Below are 16,128 nucleotides of genomic sequence, written 5' to 3' on the forward strand. Positions count from 1 at the left end.
GGAACGATCGAGTCACTGGGGGCTCTCCGCCGTCGGCGCCTCTGGATTGGGCCGGGGAGCTCGGGCGGCCTGGCTCCCCCCGCTGCGCAGGGCACCACGTCCCAACATGTCCGGCAAAGTACGGTCGCCTCTCCTCTGACCCCTGGCATTCGACATCTTGGCGGGGCGGGAGTCACCGATGGCCGCAGCTTGGTGAAGAGGCGCCTAAGGTCAGGGTAGCCGAGCAGCGGAAGCCGGCCGGGCACTCAGTCGTCGGTCAGGAAGCACTGCTGCGCAGAGGCCCCGATCAAGGCCGGGCGGCCGGTCCGAGGTCTCCAAAATGGCCGCCCATTACAGTCAGTGGAGCCAACGCCCAGGGAACAAGGCCTACCTCCGTCACGGATCCAAATGCGACACACACAGTCGAAGGGCAGGCCCGCAGGGCGAGAGGCGACTAGGGCCGGCTCGCCTGGATGTGCAAACACTCCGGAGGCGTGACTCTACTCCGCCATGGCCAGGGGTAGGCCGGAGCAGCCACGTGGAGCAGGCGTTCTTGGGCCCCGGTCTTGCGTAGTAGTCGTAGGCCAGCTACGCCTCCGTCGCCTTTCTTCCCTCGGCTCCGCTCTGCCGGCGAAGGCCGCCTCGGCACCCACTCGGTCGCTGCAGCGCAGGTACTCCGGCAGGCCACTCGCAGTCGCTGGATCACGCCGCCGGGACCCCAAGCCTGAAGGTCTCGCGGCTCTCGGGCTTCCCACAAGCCGACAGCGGGCGCCGTCTCAGTCGGTATCCGGGCGGAATCACCACCGTGGCGGGACACCTGGGGCTCGCCGACTGCTCTACACCTCCACGGGGGTCACCAGGTGTGGTTACTGCTCGATCCGGGGGGGATCAGCGGATGGAAGCGGTGCAGGGTTTCCAGGGGCTCGGGAGCTCACGGCAAGTGCGTCCTTTCAGCCCGCCATCTTGGCCACGCCCCCGCTATTTGATTTTAATGTGTTTATTGAATATCATTTTTTGTATGTACTTGTTTTGTATTTGTAGTGTGAATTTTATGTGGCCCTCTTTGAGAGCCAAAACATAATAAAATAAACTGAATCACCACGGAGTGTGCCAGGGCGAGGGAAGGGCAGGGGGTTGGCAACGGGTCAGGGCGGGAGATACCACAATTGCTTTGTTTATTTTCAATGTATACATATTGCTCAGACTAATGTTAATATGGATTTAACTATTATTTGTTTTTATCCATTTTACATTAAGCATTAACCTGTGAAATTTTAGAAATGTTTGGAAGACATACTTTACATGTTTTGTACTGAGCAGTATGTCCTCACTTTTCATTATCACGTGGTTAGAAAGAAAGAAATGTGTCTGAAAAAAACTATGGAACAGTTACTATTTAAATGGTGAATAGTTCATTTACTGACTATCTGTGAGCAAGGGCGGATGCCCGAAACGCATCAGATTTTGAAAACTCGACCTTAAATAAATACCTGTGCCCAAAAGAAACGCTGGATTTGCGTAGTTTCTCTGTCACTTCGCTGGCGTGGTGGGAGACTGCAACTGATGTATATATATATGTTACCTACTGGCGGTCGCCAGTAGGTAGTTATAGTTAGGAACTACTTTCCATAGGAAAACTGCAACATTCTATTGGGAATAACTTTGGCGCCGGTGGACGAATCTTCGCAAATTTTTCCAAGAAAATGGCCCGCTCCTTCCCTGAAAGTTTGGGGGGGATTCGTCAAGTGGGGGCCGAGATAAAAGGGGGGTCCCAAAACGTGTTTTCCCCATGTTAATTTCCATAGGGCGGTCGAACTCACTTTTAGCCCGAACGGCTGAATGAATTTGCACAAAACTTGGCAAAATTGTAGGGACTGGTAGCCCGATGTGCCTTTGCTATGTCTCAAGATGTGTGGTCCAGTGGTTTTTGAGTAATTTATGATCAAAAAAATACATATATCTATGGCAGCGCCCCGGTACGCGCACCGGGGAGCGCTGCGGGCGCGCCACGTGAGGTGCGCACGGAAAGCTGATTTGCTCTTGGGTGTCTGTAAACATTCGAAACAGTCCGGAGCGGCCGCCATCTTGTGTCTCTGTAAAATCGAGACACAAGAGGTGGCAAAAACAAAGAGGCAAATGACCATAAGGGGGCAGAGTAGACCCCATAGGTTTGATGTGGGGGCCATTTTTTTTTCCGATTTGCGCGGGGGAGCGCCCGGTGCGCGCACCGGGTAGCGGACCGGGGAGCGTACCATGAGGAAAAAAGAATGACAGAGTTTTTAAAAAATGAAGCCTTTTTTTATAAATTGGAGGTAGTTCTAAAAAGAACAGTTTTTTTAATTCTTTTTGTTGTTTTATATTTTTTTATTGTTTTTTTTAACATTTTTTTCTTTTTTTGGCTTTTCTGAACATTTTTTGTTTTTTTTTATTTTTTAAGGGGAGAAACAAAAAACAGGGAATTCAAAAGGGCTCAACAGGAGCAAAAAAAAAGCAGAACAAATTAATGTTTCCTTGGGCACTTGTGGTTATCCCAAGCATGATTAATAAGTGTGATGCATTGCTCTCCATAGCATATTGTTTGTCCACAAAAAATACAAACCATTTTAAAATTTGAAAATTTGGTTTGTATGGTGGAGCATGTCTCCCTAACTTCCGGTCCTGATGGGGTGGAAACATTAGTTTGGAAGGTGCTGGCAGAAGATTGGACAGGGTTTCTGGCCAGTTCCCTGACCTCTGCCCTAGCATAGTTATTTGGATGCTTTCGAAGCATATGCCTGATCATTGTGTGGTTGCCGAAGGAGTATTTTTTGTTGGGATTCCCCCTTGACAGCTCCTGATGACAGATTAAGCAGGTTGCCTTAGGTGCATTTACTTTTTTTTTGTCTTTGGGGATTGAAAAAAATTGCCAGATGATGTGCTCTTTTGGTTTGTAGGTAATATTGGGGCATATTACCAAGCAATAGCGATAATTATCGCTATTGCTTGGTTAGAGACAAAAATTTACCGCAGCGCTGCGGCGATTTTTACCGCAAATAAACCTTGGTATTACCAAGGTTTAACGCAAATGCGGTAAAAATCGCCGCAAACCATGAATATCGCTGAAAAGTCCGCGATATTCATGCATTAGCGAGCTAATGCTCTTAGCCAAGTTATCCACCTCCCATTGGATAACATGGCTAAGAACTGCTCAGGGCAGGTGTTAGCTTTTGGAGATATTCCCGCTTAGCGCGAATATCTCCAAAAGTTGGTAATAGGAGATAGCGATGTTAGCGACTGTTTTCAGTCTCTAACATCTTGGCACGCCCACTTTGCATCTCATTAGTGATAAATATCACTGACATGCAAAGTGGGGCCCAAGATGGTCGCTATCTCCTACTAGCTGTCGCTAACTGGTGTTAGCGGCAGCTAGGTGATAGGGAGATAATTTTATCTCCGCTTTCTTGGCTTTTAAAGCCAAAAAAGCGGAGATAAACCCCCTTGATAATATGCCCCATTGTCCTCTCGGACGAATCTACTCACCTCCTACTCCTCATCCTCCTCCTGTTCTTGATCTCCACCACTGTGAAGTTGTGGAGGTCCTTGTGGTGGTGGTGGTGGTCCAGAAGATCCAGCAGCTGCAGCTAATGTAGCCATTTTCGACTGATATAAGTGCAGGTCTTCCTCTCTCAAAGCACAAAGGTTGAATAAGGAAAAAAGGTGGGGGCTTTCATCATTTGGAAAAAAAAATATCCTGAACCAATGAAAAGTGTTATTTTTAGGTCACATGACCAGGGGTTTCATCATTATGAAACCAAAACTGTTATGAACCAATGAAAAGTGTTATTTCCAGGTCACATGACCCAACGCGCTTACGCTACGCGCCCCGGGGCGTGTCACAGGGCGCGCCCAGGGGTGCGTCGCGTAAGCGCGTCGAATGCTTCCGGGTGCGTTTACGCCATGCGTATCACGCGGACGCGGCTACGCGATATGTCACAATCATGTTTTCATTCGCGACATTGTCGCAAACGGGACGCTCCCCGGTACGCGCCCCGGGGCGCTTCATAATACTACGCTTTCCGGGGCACTCACTGGGGCTCGCACTGGGAGCGCTCCGAGGCAAAAAAAGAAAACAATATACAAAAAAAAAAATTGGCAAAATTGTAGGGACTGGTAGCCCGATGTGCCTTTGCTATGTCTCAAGATATATGCTCAAGTGGTTTTTAAGAAAATTAACTTTGAAAAAATATATATTGGGGCTACATTGGGCTATATATATGTTAGAGCCCAAATGTAGCCCAAATGTAGCCCAATGTAGCCCAATGTAGCCCAATGTAGCCCAAAGATGGCCACCAGAGACAAAAAAATACAAATGTAGTCCAAATATCAGCCAGATGACAGAATGTACCAGAGTGTCCTAAAGAACAACTAGAGCGCTAACAGTCTTACTTATAAAGTGAGACTTATAGTTAGGAATTACCATTACAAAAACCTTTGAAATTCACTGAAAAAACCATAGGTTTCACACCAGTTATAGTTAGGAATTAGCATTTAAAAAACCGAAGAAATTCACTGAAAAAAAACGTAGGTTTGACACCAGTTATAGTTAGCTGGAAAGTTTACTGACATAAAACCATTGAAATTCCCACGTTATAGTTAGTTGGACTCACTATAACTTGCGCGCCTGCAATGCACTGCTGATGACGTCACATATTACATCACTCATGACATGGTCTGTGACATCACTCATGACATCACTGGGCTATTTTCTATCGAGAGTTTTATATCTCCGTGCCTAGTGTTAAGCCCCCTCAGTTTTGATTTCAGGGCTTGATCTGACCAATTGGTTTCTCATTGATCTTGCCTGCCTAAATGTGATGGGTGGTGACTCGGGTAATCTGCTAGCTAATACACCGTCAGTCATAATGATCGGCCAATTCTTTTTAACTATGGATTTGATTTTTCGTTCTTGCTTGCTGAATGCAGTTATTAACCGTGGGCATTCATTGTTACTAATGGCAGACACATTTTTTGGAATCAACAAAGATTCCCTTGAACGATCCTCTGTTTTCTTAAGAGCTCTAGCTAGCATGTTTTTTGAGTACCCTCTATCACCGAGTCGCTCCAACATTTCCTTTGCGCATATTTCATAATTTTCTTGGCTGCTGCAAATGCGTTTTAATCTAAGCAGCTCTCCTACAGGGATGCTTCCAATTGTGTGCCGAGGATGACTGCTGCTAGCATGTAGAATGCTATTGCCACTATCTTTTTTCTGAAAAGGGTTGTTTCTAACTTATTATCAACAACTAACACCCGCACATCTAACAACTCTATCATAGATGTACTGATGTTTGATGTGAAGTATAAATTACTGTCATTGATATTTAAGCTCGCTACAAATTCTTCTGCACTTGTGATGTCACCCTTCCATATTGCAAAAACATCATCAATAAAGCGAAACCAATGTATGACTTTGTTTCTATTAGGGATGCCCTCCAGGATCTGTTCCTCCCACCAGCCCACGTGCAAGCACGCGTAACTGGGGGAGAAACAAGATCCCATGGCTACTCCTTGCTCCTGCTTCCAAAATTCTTTGTTGAACAGAAAATAGTTGTTCTTAAGACACCACTCTATCAGCTCACATATCATCTTGTTATGGCTGTAATACTCACAGGATTTAGTTCCCAAAAAGTGGCTGACTGCTTGTAAACCAATCAATACTGGTGTACAGTGATTCGATGTCCAATGTTATTAGACACCAATCACTGTTCCATTTAATTTTGCTAAGCTTGTTGAGGAAATCACCTGTATCTTTTATATAACTTCTGAGATTTTTCACCTGATCTTGGAGGTAAAAATCTATGTAATGGGACACATGTTCCGCTACACTGTTTATTGCCGAAATAATGGGCCTACCTGGAACAGACTGTACCATTTTATGAATTTTCGGTATTAAATATAGGACAGGAGTAACAGGATGTTCTACATGTAAAAACTTGAATTCTGTTAAAGAAATCAGTCCATTTCTCTTGTATTCATGCAGATCTTTATTTGATCCTTTGATTTCTTGTACTGCAGTCCATTAGATTTCGAATAACACCGCATTTCTCCCAATTGTCGCATGGCTTCTTTCAAATATTCCTTTCTGGGCCACAGGACTATATTACCTCCCTTGTCCGAGTTATTAATTATAATTTCCTGGTCTTTAGATAATTTCCCAACAAGCTTATCATATTGATGCATCTTGTAGTTCTTTCTGAATTTTTGCCTTTGCACCATTCGAATTAGTTTCTTAAGGTCCTCCACAATACATTCATGGAAGATGTCTAGTTGCGTTTTTAGGCATGTTGGGGTTGAAGACACTTTTAGGTTTAAAAGGACTTTCTCCAGCTTCCTTTTGTTTAATTTTAATTGCTCCAAGACATACTTGTGTATTTGTTGCATCTTCCTCTCGTGGAATACCACAAATGTCACTAGACCCTGCCAGATCATTGAGGGTCAAAAGATCTTTTGCATCACGTGCTTGAATTAGTTGTAGTAGGGGGGTCTTCAACCACGCTGGTGATGGCTGGATTGTTGTTACTTCCTTCTTTGATAGTGAACACTTTTTTTAATTTCAATTTTCTGATAAAACTGAAGACATCAATCCTAGTATTCGCATAATTAAAAGAACTCTCCGGACAATAGCTCAACCCCAGAGCAAGAAGTTGTTCCTCAGCAGCCGTTAATATGGTTGTTGATAGATTTGTAACTGTTAAATCTAGTGTTTTTTCTTTTTTTGCCACAGAGTTTTCTTTTTTTGCTGCATGTTTTTGTTTTTTCCTTCTTGCCCTGAGTCTGGCTTTCCTCCTTCTTCTTGAGCATTCTTTATTCTTGGGCGCAATGTTTTCAGTCTGTCCTCGACTATAAAATCGAGCTCTTCGCTTAGATTTAAGACAATATTGCTTCCCATACTAGATAAATTGCTACTTTCTGTACTTGTAGCACTGGATAAACTGGATAAAGATATATTATCACTATCTGGATCCATGTTATGCTCTGTTCCTGATGTGCTTGGTACTACATTTGTATTTAATAATTTTGTTTTCTTGTCATTGATTTTTAGATTCTTAGCATGGTCGTATTTTTTTGAAAAAGTATAGATTTGACCCATTTCATAATCCTTCAAATCTCTTGCAAATTTGCTCACTTTGCGGATTTTAATCCTCTCTTCATGTTTCCTCAGTCGTTCACTATTTTCTTTTTTATTTTTTTCAATTAGTTCCTAACACTCAGTCACCTGGTTAGCTGCTTCCAATTCCTCATTGATTTTTTTGATCTCCTCCAGTAGCTTTTCCCGGTCAATTGCTGCATATTTAATTAGTATCCTCACTAAATTCATTGAGGCGTCCCGGTTGCTTTCGTCCCACTCAGGGTTTGGTGCTTCAAAGCTCGGGGCTAATAAAATGTGCAGCCCTCGAGGAACTCGTCCTGCCTCCACATACTTTGTTAAAGACTTATGCTCCCACCATTTTGTCAGTTCGTTTTTGCTTTTCTTTTCCAGCGTCTTTAAAAGTTGCTTGATATCTTGATGTTTGTTGTTAATCACTTTTAAAACTGCCGGTTCTTTACAAGCTGAAATACCTGGCAGTTTGCCGAACAACTCTTCGGCCGCTTCCTCCCGTTCTTGCTCTAAGATCGCCGCCATTAGCTTTGTTTCGGCAGAGCAGGGATCTTACGTTATAACTTAATGTTTGCGGGCCAGCGTGAGCCGTGTTTACCCACCTTCCTCCCGCCTTCGAATCCTTGCCTCTCCCACCTGTATGCAGCAATGTCAGCCACTCACCACAGATCAGCAATGGCGACGGGTCCTCGGACTCGATCATCTTCGCGTTTGCTGCGGTTCCGTTGACTTTAGCTCTTCCGCTGCATTAGGGGGCCTCATGAAATCTGCTTCTCCTCAAAACCACTGCTTTTTGGTAATTTGATCATGGGCCTCTTTTAGGAGAGGGGGTACCGTCATCGGTGACAACCATCAACCGCAAATTACTTGACAGAAACAATCCTTCAGCACCCGAACATAGGAAATGAAGGGACCGGACCACAGAAATCAGGCAGGATATATATATATATATATATATATATTTCCACACAAAGAGCACCCAACAGTGAAGGCGCCACACACAATCGTGGTTGCTTCCTTTTATTTTGCAAGGCATGCAGGGCAAACACCATCGCTTGTTCCAGCTTTCCAATATGCCCAAAATATCATTTATTTATTTATTTATTGACTTTTATTGAGCGCGGCGAATACCCGTAGGCGTCTCGGCGCTGGCTTAAGGGATGGATCAGTATTTTAGAAGACCTAACAAAAAGTGGAACTATTGGTCAAATAACCAAGTCTTAAGTTGTTTGCGAAATATGAACAGGGAAGGGCTGGTCCTGATGTGTAGAGGAAGGGTGTTCCAGAGTTTGGGGGCGGCAACCAGAAAGCGCCTGTCACCCCAAGTGACTGTTCTAGTACGAGGCACTACTAGGTGATTGTGGTGAGAGGAACGAAGGGAACGGGTTGGGGTATAGTGATGAAGATTATGTTTAAGGAAGTGGGGGCCTTGGTTATTGAGTGCCTTGTAAAGAATACACAATGATTTAAATTTGATACGGCTACGTATCGGAAGCCAGTGAAGTTCCCTGATAGTGTTTGAGACCGATGCAAACTTGGGAAGTCCCGCCAGCATCCGGGCGGCAGCATTTTGAATTGACTGCATCTTGTTAGTCACCCGGGATTGTGCATTCAGGAATAGAGCATTACAATAGTCCAGTGCGGACAGGACTAGTGAGCTGACCAGAGTTCTCCCAGCAGTATCCGGTAGGTATGGTAGTATTTTCCTGATCATTCTGAGTTTCATATGAGCAGTTGCCGCAGTGTTGTTGGCGTGTGCCATGAAATTTAGATCTGCATCAAAGGTGATACCCAGATTTCTGACTTTAAGAGCTGGGCTGGGAGGAGTTCCAAACGATGTTGGCCACCATACTGGTGACCAGGCCGGAGAAAGGTGACCGAAGATGACCACTTCAGTTTTATCTGAATTAAGTTTGAGACAATTCGTGGCCATCCAGTCACCTATGGCCACCATTCCCCTGGTGAATAACTTGGCCACTTCATCCCCATCCCCTTTGATGGCCAGTACCAGTTGGGTGTCGTCGGCGTAGGAGGTCAGGCTCATCCCAAATGCTTTGATGACACTAGCAAGGTCCGACACGTATATGTTGAAGAGTGTCGGACTTAGGGACGAGCCTTGGGGGACCCCACACGGCAAGGACACCTTAGGAGACTGGTATGGTCCAAGGGATACCGCCTGAGTTCTGTTAGCCAGAAATGATACAAGTAGGTCCAGCGCTGTTTCCTGGACCCCTAATCGTTCGACACGGTCGGCCAAGATCTTGTGGTCGACCGTGTCGAAGGCCGCAGAGAGATCCAGCAGGACCAAGACTGCTGCCCCCCCCCCCGATCTCGTATGGCTCGGATATCATCTGCCGCTTTTAGGAGGGCAGTTTCCGTGCCATGACATTTTGCGAAAACCGAACTGAGTGTTGTCGAGCGTTATCTCGCCCTTTATCAATGATTCTGGCATCTATGGAGAAAAGGCAACAATTAGTCCCATCGCACTCGCTGTGGAATTTATAGTTAAGCCCATATGGGCGTGGCAACAATTTGCATTCTGGTAATAGTAGTTCTTACTTCAAATGTTCCCCAATGGGTGCCATAATATTCTCAATTGTTCAAAATTTAAAACCTCAGTGGGTAGCTGCCAAACACTCGATGCTGTCGCTTTGCATTATTAAAGTCCCAGCAAAACGGACACGATGTTCCTGAAGCGCCAATGCAAATCAAGGCGCTGGAGCCGCATTCCTTAGCGGCGGGGCGCTTTCGCGACCTGGGCACAGGCCGCTATTCATAACCACGCAAATAGCACCCAACAGTGAAGGCGCCGCACACAATCGTGGTTGCTTCCTTTTATTTTGCAAGGCATGCAGGGCAAACACCATTGCTTGTTCCAGCTTTCAAATATGCCCAAAATATCAGACGCGTTTCGGGCGTCATCTCGGCCTTTATCAATGATTCGGGCATCTATGGAGAAAAGGCAGCAATTAGTCCCATCGCACTCGCTGTGGAATTTATAGTTCCGCCCATATGGGCGTGGCAACAATTTGCATTCTGGTAATAGTAGTTCTTACTTCAAATGTTCCCCAATGGGTGCCATAATATTCTTAGTGAAAAGTTGTTCCCATCAGATACCCGTCCTGTACCGCCCTACATCACTTGGGATCCTTCACCAGAAGGAAGTGGAACGAACCACTTAGGATTAGGTGGATTGTGACCTAATCGAAGTGTGAAGGAATGTAGGGTGTGTGGGTAGACTATTATGATGGTATCAGGGGCCATAAACAGAACAAAAAGCAGTGCATTAAGTGCTCGCTGTGGCGTGTGAAAGTGAGGAAGTTAATATTGGGTTGAGGGAGTGGAAAAAAAAATGTTTATTGTGTTCCTACCCTCACCCAAGGTTAAAAGACAGTGCAAGTAGTGGTAACAAATAACTACTGAGATTTTAATTGGTCGACATGTTTCTGCAGTATTAGGTTCAAGGGATACCAGTCTGCTTCATCAGGACCTAGTTGTTAAGGAAGTGCTACTGCTCATCTTGAAGTGAATGTTGTGTATAAAAAATCATGTCACCTGAAAAACACCGATGGAAAAGATCCAGTCAGTCAACAGTAGACAGACACACATGTAAATACAAAAAACATACAGTTAGTATTCTGGGATTGTGTTCTCTAAAAAACACACTTACAGTTGTCTAGATAGCTGCTTTACTTTTCTGTTGACCCATTGTTACACTTTGTTTTTTCAGTAGTTGTAGGGACTGTAACAATGCTAGGTCAGTAAACATGTCCCACCCATGCCCCCCACGTGTTTTATTGCCATAATATTCTCCATTTGTCAAAATTTAAAACCCCCATTGGTAGCTTCCAAACACTCGATGCGACTGGTTGCTGCATTAATTACCGGGTGGCTTTCCCGGTTTAGCGGAACCCCTCCTTCATACTGGGCGGAACGATACCTAAGCTGCGTTTCCTCTGGAAACAGTTTCTGCGTTCCTGTACAGGATTTTTCTTCATTCTGGCCCCTGAACAAACTGCAGTACACCAACTACGGAGTGGCAGCTGGAAGCCGAGTCGGACGACCCGAGGCAAGCAGGCCAGCCGTTTGGGAGTCGGTCGTGTTGACAATTTCAGTGAAGGAGTGTGCTGGTAAGCCAACTTGAACATTTTGTCTTATCAAGTTGCTCTGTGCGAATCTATAATTCCCCTTATATGCACCATGGCCGCGGGCGCGCTACGGAGCCGGGAAGAGGCAGCCACTGACATGTTCAGTGATGAACCTTCTGAGGCGACGCCAAACCACCAAGCAATATCCACGACTGATGTGGCAAGCGCGACCTATCGTGAAAAAATTAAAGAATTGGACAAATTTAAAAAGGGAGAACAAGCAAAATGGTGGGAGCATCGGTCTCTGTCTTGCTATTTGGAGGTGGGTACCACGAGGGCTCCGAATTATGTTGGCCTACACATATGAAGCACCAAACCCCGATTTACTGACAGAATGGGCTCATTGTCAACGTCGGACCAGCCTTTTTTACTCAAAATCTCATTCCCTACAGTCCCTCTAGAACACTACGCTCCTCCAGTTCACACGAATTGGTGGTACCCCGTACCAAGTCTGTCTCATGGGGAGACAGAAGATTCCTTGTAGCCGCACCCAAACTATGGAACACCTTGCCGCACTCGATTAAAACAAGCCCCTCACTTTGGTCTTTTCGTAAGCAACTCAAGACCTGGCTTTTTAATATGTAAACTCTAGCTCCCCTTTGATGGTTAAACACTGCAGATATTCTCTAGCGCCGAGATGCCCACGGGCCTTCGTTCGCGCTCTATAAATGCTTTAATAAATAAATAAACAAATAAATAAATTGTAACTTACAGTCCTCGATGAACTTAATGACAATTTTGGTCAAATATGCAGAAATAGACTGTGTAGTGTATGAACATCAAATTGATGCATTGGAATTGGAGTTGGCTAACTGTGAACAAAATGCAGCAAATAAAAAAATGAGGGAAGATATGCTGGCGCGAATACTAAAGGAGGAAGAGACTATTAGAAAAAGGAAAGCGTTTAAATTTCAGTGCGACAGGCAAGACTATGACAGGGGCAAGTCTTCACGTTCACCAAACGCTATGATGCAGTCAAAAGAAACATCACAAAGCCAGCAGTAGTACTCTCCAACAACCCAGCCCCGGGTAACCCGCCCGCAAATGCTAGCTTGACTACTTCCCTTTCAGATTACAGCTCAGTACCTGATAGCGGCTCAGATAATAAGCAGGCCGGTTTCAGTGGAGATTTGTGGTTTCAACGATACTCCCTGGCTCAAGAAATGGACTGTATAAGACGGGACCGCTTGGATACGCTGCGGCCCAGGCAGTCGAAACCAGGCGTACCAAAAATTTCAAACGCCACCTGCGGAGGAAATGATATAGGGCGAGGAAGGGCCAAAAGGAACAACAAGAATTACAATTGGAAATGCAAAGGGATGCCCCAGTAGATGTTGGAACTAGCAATAACTCTGTAATCAATCTATCTACAATTGAACTGAATGCGGCGGAAATACAAATCTTGCCTTTGGGATTGTCTTTCAGTCCAGAAAGCAATTTCCGCTACGCCCAGACTAGAGTGGATGTTTTTCAATACATTCGGAAATTGAAATTGAAGAAATGTTTCTCAACAAAACAAGTTAAAGATAATGTACTTGGAAGTAATACAACCCAAGCCAACAGTACGGATACATTAACAGCTGGAGATATGGGATTACAAATGGATTTGATTGAGTTACAGGGCGAAAGTACGCAAATGTTGCCGGATGACATCAATTTAGCGGGCTCTAAAACAGGAACTGCATTGTCTGCATTCAGAGCAAAATCTACCTTTTGCCCATTAATGATTAAAGATACCATTGATTACTATCATGAACTGGTTATTGCGGACATAAAAAAGTTGTCTCGGTGCAAATCAAAATTTCCCAAACAGGACAGAATGTACCATGAATTTATTAAAAAACTGCATAATGAAAAATCTGTAATTATTCGTCAATCAGATAAGGGAGGGAATATTGTTATTTGGCCTAGAGACATGTATCTAGAGGAAGCCTGGTGTCATTTAAATGATAAAAATTGTTACAAGAGGGTAGATTTGCCCACTGTCAAGTCATGCTGGAACAACTTCTATTCAAAACTGGTAGCTTGGAAGAGCTTAGGGCTGCTTAGTATGGATGAATTTAAATTCCTAAAAAATGACAATCCAGTCATTCCGTGTATATACTTTATACCTAAGATACACAAATCTACAGTGCAGCCACCGGGCAGGCTGATTATTTCAGCCTGTAATAGCCTCTTGGAGAATACATCAAAGTACATAGATTTTTTCTTGCAAGATCATGTAAATAAATTGCCATCCTATGTACAGGACACGGGTGACTTCCTACGAAAAATACGGGGTACAACATGGGAAGATGATTTTATACTGATCACGCTAGACATGACTTCGCTCTATACAAGCATTAATCATCTTGACGGTCTCAAAGCCATACAGTACTTTCTAGACAAGGGGCCACTACATTGCTACACACATAAGAAGATGCTGTTGAGCATGATTGAAATAGGCTTACAGAATAGCTTTTTCATGTTAAAGCAGATGTGTTTCCAACAAACTAGAGGGGTGGCGATGGGATCCTGCTTCATCCCTAGTTATGCTTGTTTGCATATGGGACTATGGGAGAAGCAGGTTCTCGGGGTCCTACATGCAGAGACACTGTGTGACCATTTAGTTTGTCTATACAGATATATAGACGATTTGTTTATTATCTGGAAAGGGGAGGAAAGTTTGGCTGTTTCTTTTATAGAGGAACTTAACAATAACTCCCTGAATCTGCAGTTCACGTCTCATTTGAGTACTACTTCAGTGAACTTTTTGGATGTGGAGGTTTATATAGATAAAAACACTATTCAAACCAAGCTTCATCGTAAGACCACCACAGGTAACACCTTGCTGCACACCTCAAGCCACCATCCTAAACATCTAATTCATAGCATCCCCTATGGGGAGATGCTACGCATTAAGCCTATCTGTAGTAGACAGGAGGATGTGTTAGAGGCTCAGGAAGCATGTCAGTTACGCTTCCTGGCTAGAGGCTATTCTGACAAGACTATTAAAGCAGCTATTGCTAGAACTGAAGCTATGACTAGAGAGGAGGCACTCATTACAAAAGGCATGAAGCAATTAACCAGTTCCATACCTAAGTCTGAACCAGTTAGACTGATTGTAACGTATAGTAAACAACATCATGCAATTCGTAATATCATGGGTAAACATTGGGCGTTAATCAAAAATGATCCTAGTCTTAAAATGGGATCTAATCCTTCTCCCACCATTACTTACAGGAAGGCAGCCTCAATGGAAAACAGCTTGGTGAGCAGTAGTCCAGAGGTTTTGGCTAAGACTAACTGGCTAAGCTCACGTACAGGATTCTTTAAGTGCACTTCCCGTAAGGCGTGTAAACATGGAGTTAATATGACATCTTACTCCACACCCTTTTCTGACCATAATACTCCAATTTCCAAATACCTAACTTGCAAAACGGAGTATGCCGTATATGTATTGGAGTCCCCTTGTGCCTTGAGATATGTAGGAAGCACAAAGCTTCCCGTGCATAAAAGGGTGCTCCAACATATGAGGGCAATCACCAATTGCGACGAAGCATATCCAGTCACCAGACATTTTAATGACTGCCATAAAAGAGATTTGTAGTACTTGAAATTTTATGTAATAGATGCAGTCATGCCTCTCAGGAAGGAGGGCAATAGGAAGGGAATCCTACGTAGACTGGAGACACATTACATTCTGAACCTGGACAGTAAACAACCTGCAGGTCTTAATGCCAGCGAGGATTTCTACACATGTCTGTAATTTGGTGTAATTTATACATTAATTTTGCCCTGTGGTATTCGTACTCTGTTTAATCAGGTATATAGGTCTGACGCTGTGAATGGTTCAATATTTATAAACTAGGAACCACACTAAAAAAATGATGATGTTTTTAAATGTATGTCGTTTCTTTTTATGTAAATATGAGTTATTTTTTAATTTAATATTGCATAATTTGCACATTACTCACAAATATTTGCACAATAAAATATATGCACAGTCTAGTACTTTGATGATAGCGTCATCGAAAGACTATCCATTAAGGATTGATATTACTAGTGTATTCGATATATAAGTTTGACAATTATATGAATTGTGCAAAGATCTGGTACTTTAAATATGACTGAATCAACATGTATTTTACAGCTATGCACAGCCAAGTAAACTAGGTATCTACTGATCGATCTGGTCTTGGTTTTTTTAATTCTATTTTAGAATTTAATAAATATTTATATAGTATGTTTTAGAGACCATGTTTACAATTGAAAAGATATTATCATTGTATACAGGCTCTTTGGATTTTAGAACAGTATTGTTTTAAAATGTATTTCAAATTCACTACAAGTATGACTTTTATGTCTATGATGACGTTTGAAATAGTAATGTTGCACTGTCACTTTAAAAAGCCGGAAATCCCTCCAGAGCGTGTCATGTGATCAAGGGCTGTTTGAACTCGAAACGCATCATGGCGGAGGTGCAGGGACTAGCACAATAAAATCATAGCACTTCTTGAACTTTTAGGTCCGCTGTCGTCTTTTGAATGGACGCTTGATGACTGGTTGCTGCATATATATATATATATATATATATATATCAAACCATCAGAATTGCTCCTGTGGGATATATATATATCCAAATATCTCCTTTTGCTGGGAGCCCCCATCCCTTCATCAAGACAGATAAGGAGTGTCCTGTCATTCAAATCATCACACAATCATTACTTCTCGAAGCCCCAATATGAGGAATATCGGTGTTTTATTCTATCAGACTCGCAGCATTTCTTTCTCTGACACGTTTGAGCTGTATGATCATCCTTGTTCATAGGTGAGCCGAGTAATAGAAAGGGTGATGAAGGCTTTAAATCCCATTAAACACGT

Source organism: Lissotriton vulgaris, chromosome 9 (genome assembly GCF_964263255.1).
Source record: "Lissotriton vulgaris chromosome 9, aLisVul1.2, whole genome shotgun sequence".
NCBI lineage: Eukaryota > Metazoa > Chordata > Amphibia > Caudata > Salamandridae > Lissotriton > Lissotriton vulgaris.